The sequence below is a fragment of the Parasteatoda tepidariorum genome, chromosome 7 (assembly GCF_043381705.1).
Source record: "Parasteatoda tepidariorum isolate YZ-2023 chromosome 7, CAS_Ptep_4.0, whole genome shotgun sequence".
NCBI classification, from domain to species: domain Eukaryota; kingdom Metazoa; phylum Arthropoda; class Arachnida; order Araneae; family Theridiidae; genus Parasteatoda; species Parasteatoda tepidariorum.
In genome coordinates, this window is record NC_092210.1 from 144,373 (window position 1) to 151,292 (window position 6,920).

At 32.1% G+C, this 6,920-nt stretch overlaps 1 pseudogene; it reads right to left on the reverse strand.

Moving 5' to 3' along the window:
- Positions 1 to 993: 993 nt before the first annotated feature.
- Positions 994 to 6,407, reverse strand: LOC122272262 (52 kDa repressor of the inhibitor of the protein kinase-like; annotated as a pseudogene).
- Positions 6,408 to 6,920: the final 513 nt, after the last annotated feature.

Here is a 6,920-nt window from a genome sequence, read left to right on the forward strand (position 1 = left end):
AAAATATTGCTAACTAAAGTTACATATAACTGTAAACAATTCCCTTTCTCATCCCCTGCGATGTTTATATAAACAATAAAAAAAATAGTTCGAAAAACAGAACAAATAATCTGCATACCTTTAACAGAGGTGATTGTGAGTCCAACTCAAAAATCCGGAAAATTTCTTGAGTAAAATCATTGAAGACGCATAATGTCTTTATAAATTTGAATCATTGATATTTTCAAAACATTGAATTCTAACTAAATTATATACAGCATAATTTAAATGAATGATTATGTATAAGTTTATTTTTATCTCTTATCACATTTATTATTCTACCAGAAAAAATATTTACAAATAAAAGATGCCAAGTATAAATTCTAATTCTTCTTGGGCACTACAGCCTATGACAGGACAAGACCGTCTCAATAAGTTTTTGCCATCTTGATCTATTCTGTGCCATGGCATAGTTCTAATATTTTTAAATAAAATATTCAAGAATTTTTATACATAAATGTGATCGATGATTTCTTAAAACTTCTGGACCTAAGATTTCCGGAGCGCAGTTAGAGAAAAGTCCGGAAATCCGTATTTTTTCCAGAGCACAATCACCTCTGCTTTAATTAAAATTATTACCATAAATTAAAATTCTAAAGCAATTTTTAAAAAAAAGAACCTTCCTCTCTAAAATAGAATACTTTTTTATTTGATTTTTACCTTCTTAATCAAAACTTTATTATTACCCTTCACCTTACCTTATTAAGAAAAACTATTGAGTGATATTATTAAATTTCAAATCAGCAATTTATATTAAAAGTTAGAGAAAAACAAATTAATTATGATTATTTTGCTAATATATTCTTTTACAGCCCTCAATAGTGTTGTGGTGATTTTCAACACTCCTCCATAATTTCGAATGGTATCTTTGATTAGTCTAAGAGACATAATAGTATTTTCATGGTGACTCACATTAAGCAATTCTTTATTTATCGAAAAACCTCTCTCAGGAACTTAACAACATATTGATTGATGGGTACAAGTCGATGTCACAGGCATTAATAATCTTAGAAAGATCGATGAGCACTTCAAAAGTCCTGCTTCTGTTTCACGCTGCCATTTTGCCACCCAAAGACGAAATTCTGTTTCGACAACTTTTACGGAATCATTTAAGAGATTCTTATAAAACTCGGCAGTTTCACGAACAGCTATAAGTTCTTCTTCTGTAACAGTTTGACGAGGTAAAAAAACTCGTAGATTAAAAAGTTTCATCACATCTGGGGAAAGTCTGTCTTTTAAATCTGTTAAAATATTATCTAATAAAGGAATTAAAATAGCCTTTCGAAAATTCTTCTGGGGTCTGGTTTGGATGATTATTTCTTTGTGTTTGTCGAGAAACTAAACGTTTTGATCGCAGCTCTACATTTAATTGTTCAGCAACATCTCGAGTTTCAAAAAAATGTTGTTGAAAAACAGTATCGGCCCTTTTTCTTTTATCCTTGAGAATAGTATCAGTTAAAGCGGTTGTGGCCCTTTTTAAGTCCAGGGATGGAGTTTGAAGAAAACGACTGAGCGGTACTGTTGTTCCTGAAATGTAAAACAAAACAATAAATATTATTCACAATAATGATACATTGTAGAATACTAATTTAAAAAAAAAAAAAAAACGAAAATTATCGATTTAAATATCTTGAAGCATAATATCTACCTAAGACATCACAGAGACAAAATGTTAAAATGATAAAATCTGAGTTTTGCAAAACATATAGTAAGGATTGAGCATCTGAAGCTGTTTTAGCATCCTGACAAGTTGAAATTGTTTCCAAAGCCTTACATATCTTGGATAAAGAATCTCCTTGAAACTGCAAATGTCCATCGTGTTTTTCCACCCTACATGTCTCACAAATTCCTTGGAGTGTTGATCAATCTAATGCATCACAAGATGTTAAGTGTCTTTTTCCTGAAGCATTAAAAAATGCAACAACTTTTCACATTGTATCAGATGTGTTACGGATGACAGAAACCTTAGACGACTTCGCTAATGAATAGTTTAAAAGATGGTTATTACGACGGGCAACGTCTTGCATAAATAGCAGTTTTAATTATTTCTTGAACAGTTCCTTTTGTTTCCGAAGCCATGACAGTACAACTATCTATACCAACTCCGACACATTTGATTATGTTTACATTAAAATTCTTGCAAATTTCCAAAACAATATTAGCCAAGGCGATTTCTATCAGTCGAGGTTCTTCATTCAAATCTTTAGATTGAATCATTTTGTATGCATCACAAAATGTGATAAAATCCTCTCTGACCTCTCTCCACTGTAAAAAATAGCGAAAAGATAAACTTAGCTGCTCCTTGTGAGAAATATTGTATCGTCAAAAATGATAGAGAAAATTCCAGCCTGTTTTACCCGATTCAGTATATTTTCCTGTATTTCTAATTTACAGACATCAATAATTTGATTTCGAACTGTTTTACTGATGTAAATAGCATTAGCTGAAGCAGTTTCCAAGTGATACAGTAATTTCGTGTCACCTGCATCAATTCTAAAGCGCAGAACTGCTCTAAAATTTCCATCATTTATCACAGAATCTTTAGTTTTGTTGATATTAGATTGAAAAATATTTCCGTCATCCCTGTGTCCTCGTAAAGATATATTTTGACGACCGCTGAAGATAATTGTATTAATAATTGGTTTTAAACGCTCCCGATTTTCTGTAATTTGAGCCTGTCGATGAGTGTCCAATTGATTAACTATATCAAGTCCAGGTTGATGATACGTCAACAAAATTTTTTTCCTGCTTCAACAGCCAGTTGATGGTACTGGTTTTGTTCATGAACTAAGTTTGCCCTTCTTTCCAAGTAAATCATCAAAGTCCTTTAAAGGTTCTTTAACTAGTCTTTTAAGAGAAGTGTTTGTCTGAAATCCACCACTTAACCCTTTAGCAAATAAAACACAATACTTGCAATAAAGTCCTTGATCTTTGTGAGATAGAACCAGCCAGTGAAATTTTTCCAAGTGGGATCTTTGTGCATATTTTTTAGTTTGTTTTCCTTTTTTATTGACAATACAACAAGGGAGCTTATACTCCGAAGGAGGTGACCAGCAGTGACGTTCGAGTAAAGAAGCTTTTTTAAAATCATTGTCATTTATATAAAATCCAACACCTGAAGAAAATTCAACTTGTTTGCTGCGACTCATTTTTCTTTTCAGCAAAAAAAAAAAAAACATCTGGGAAACTTTCCGCATTTTTATCAGTGGAACTTTCGAAAGCTTCAGTCTCTTTTGAAGATGATGGTTGAGATAAAACGGATGAATCGTTTGTTTTGTCAGTATCACATTTAGATTTTTTATTAAAAAAAAGAGTCAATCGTCCTGACTGAAGGGAAGGAGGATGTTTTCGTTTGTTCTGCGTCTTCGAGGCAGGGTCCTACATTAATAGAGAAATGAATATTTCAGTGATACATGATACTATAGATAATTTTTTTATATTAATCTTTCAAATTAGCAAGAATGAAGTAAAATAATTCAAAAAATAATTAAAAATAAAAATTATAATATTTGAAGGAATCTTTCACAACACAATATATTTTAATTTTGATAAACTTTCTTACAACTGTTCGTATAATGTTCGATAAAAGTGGAGAATTTACAATAAAGTTTGTACAATTTTTAAAACGTAAAAATTATGTACTATAAATATAAAGTAGATTTGTAATAAATGTATGTTTAACTTGAAGTATAGATTCTGAAACCTTAATTAAAGAATATATGAGAAAAGGTAATAATTTCTTTTAAATCAGCTGCTATTTACAGTCAATCAAAAATCTTTAAAAGAAATATTTTCTCCAAATTTAAAAAAAAAAATATTCTTACATATTTCATTGAAGGAAAATCAGTACTTGGTATAAAAGAAGGTGACAATTTTTGACTTGTAAGTTTTTTTTTTTTTTTTTTTTTGCTTAATTCGTTTAAAATTCAGCAGATAAACATATTATTAAAATTCTGTTTTAGGTAACTATTTCATATTAAATTCTAAAAAATTTGTTAAAAAAAATAAACGAATCAGATCATAAAATTACTGTACTTGAAGTATTGGAAAAATTACCCCCTTTTTATAGTTCAATGTTCTTTGTTGAATTAACATTCGAAATATTTTATAATATACAAAGCAATAAAATTTATCTTTGAATTAAAAACAGAGAATCTGGAAACAGGCTGTAGAACCATTATGAAAAATACGTTTATCTTTGAATTAATAAAAGTAATGACCTAAAAAAAATTTGTTCACACAAGGACCACTCAAATAGATAAATTGTACTCAATTCACGGTTTAATTCAATTCTACAGATGGATGACAAAATAATACGAACGCCTGTGAAAAAGTGTGACTTACTTCACACCTGCAGTACAGCCGCGCCACCTGCAACAGAAGTCTGCCACCTAGTGAGCGTGAAGAGGAAGCTATCAGTCTCTCAACATTAGTCACCTGTGTTGCATGAGTTTATCTAACTAGCTTTTATAAGGTGAAATGTCTGACCTGTCAGAATTCCAAAGAGGGATGATTGTTGGGGCGCGTTTAAGTGGAGCATCGGTGACAGAAACAGCAAACCTTTTGGGGTTTGCAAGAAGTACTGTATCAGCCGTTATGACAGCATACATGAAAGAAGGTAAGACGAAGTCTTCAAAGCAAAACAGTGGCCGAAAGTCAAAGCTTGATGATAGGGATAGACGTGTCTTGCAGCGCGTAGTAGCTCGAAAACACAAGCAATCGTTATCCGAGATAACATCAGACATGAACAGTCATCTTCAGGACCCCGTTTCAACAAGAACTGTTCAAAGAGAACTTCATGCAGCGAACATTTATGGGAGAGTGGCAATTCGTAAACCCTTGGTGACAGCAACCAATGCTTTCAAGCGCCGTCAGTGGTGTAGAGGTCACAAAGGCTGGTCCCCACAGCAGTGGCAGCAGGTAATATTGTCCGATGAATCATCCTTCACCTTATTTCAGATCACCGGAAGCGTTTATGCCTGGAGATCACCCAAAGAAGCGTTTGATCCTGAATGCCTCTTACCAACTGTGAAACATGGAGGAGGCTCCATTATGGTTTGGGGTGCGATATCTTAGCGTGGTCTTGAGCCACTAGTACGTCTGCATGGGAGAATCAAATCTAATGACTATCTAAGCGTTCTAGCGGATCAAGTTCATTCTTTTGTACAGACTGTATTCCTTGGAGAGAGACCGATTGCTAGGTGCGTTCAAACATGGTTCGAAGAGCATTGCAATAAAGTTGAGCATCTCGCATGGCCCCCTCAGTATCCGGACTTAAATATTATTGAACATTTGTGGCAATATTTGGAGTCTAAATTTCGTTCCCGATTCCCACCTCCATCAAATCTTTTGGAACTAGAGGCCGCTTTGCAAGAGGAATGGCTTAATATTCCTTTAAACGTTGTCCATGACCTTTATGCATCGATCCCACGTCGTATTAAATCTGTAATTCAGTCAAAGGGTGGTCTAACTCCCTATTAATAAAGATTTTCTGATATTTCACAGGTGTTCGTATTATTTTGTCACCCATCTGTATTTATTGTAATTCACGGTTTAATTTAGTCTATTTATTGTAAATTTAGAATATGCATTTTTCAGATATACTTAGTACTTACCATCTTGAATGTGATAGCTTCGCGTGAATAAGGGAAACTTCCCATACTATCAATGCTGAATCGTAACGATTCCCCTCACCTTTGGAGCTGAAGGTGTAATGCAGGAAAGCTACCATCTAGAGCTCCTGGCGCAGATCATATTTTCTCCGTTAATTATAATCGGACTCGATTTTGCTTTTAAACTTTCTTCAGTTCACAAATTTAGCAGGATTATAATTTATTTTAAAAAAAGTTTATATTTATTTAACAAAAACAATTTTCATTAAAAAATAAAAATTCATTCCCCCCTTGAAAAAAAACTTTTTCGATTTGTTATTTTCTCCACTTGTGTGTATATATATAAAAGCTGTATTATGTATATAAATAAAATTTAAACTACATATATTTACAGTTTTAAGAAAATAAACAAGACACTTGTTTCAGAATTTGTTTTATCTTTATTAAACTAATCTAAAAAAATTCTTTCTGGCTATATATTTTAAGAATATACTTCTCAATAAAATAAAAATCACACAAATAAAATTGCATGCATTTTATACAATAAATAAATATTTGAACAAGTTTATGAAATAAAATAACATAAAATTAAAAAGAGATTAAATTAAATTAAAACCAGACACCATAAATTAGTCACACATTTTGTTACAATTTTAAGTCAGTCTAATCTAATAGGTTCACATAATAAGAAAATAATATACTGAAATCTTCGAAAATGCTTAACTATTTACTTACATTTCGATATTTTGAGGAAAGTGAAGAATCACTGAAAAATATAGAAAGAGAATTAAAATCTTTATCAAAACTGAAAATAAGGAGAAAAAAATCAACAGAAGATATGTTATGCAATGCGCACTTACTTGTTAGGGATAATTGTCAAATTATTATCGTCCGCCATTGATTGATTTCCCGTGTGCTCTCCGTCTTACACACTTCTCCGTCTTACGGGAAGCGCCAGGCAGGATGGTGCCAGATATTAGTTACGAGTTTCGTAAGTTCGGCGCGCTTCAACATTATTTAATGTTTACAATGAAACTATGACGAATTTCGTTTTAATCTTTTGGATTATGATTCTTGAAACAGTGAAGAACATAATAAGATGGGGAAAAAAAAAATCGATTTTTACGACCTACCTAAATGTATATGCCCCCTTAAATAATTTTTAAAATATTTTATTTCTTATTTTATTTCTTTTGTAAACTATTAAAAAAATTATTATTATTTTTTCAATTTGGGGGGGGGGGGCAAGACCCCTATGACCCCCCCCCC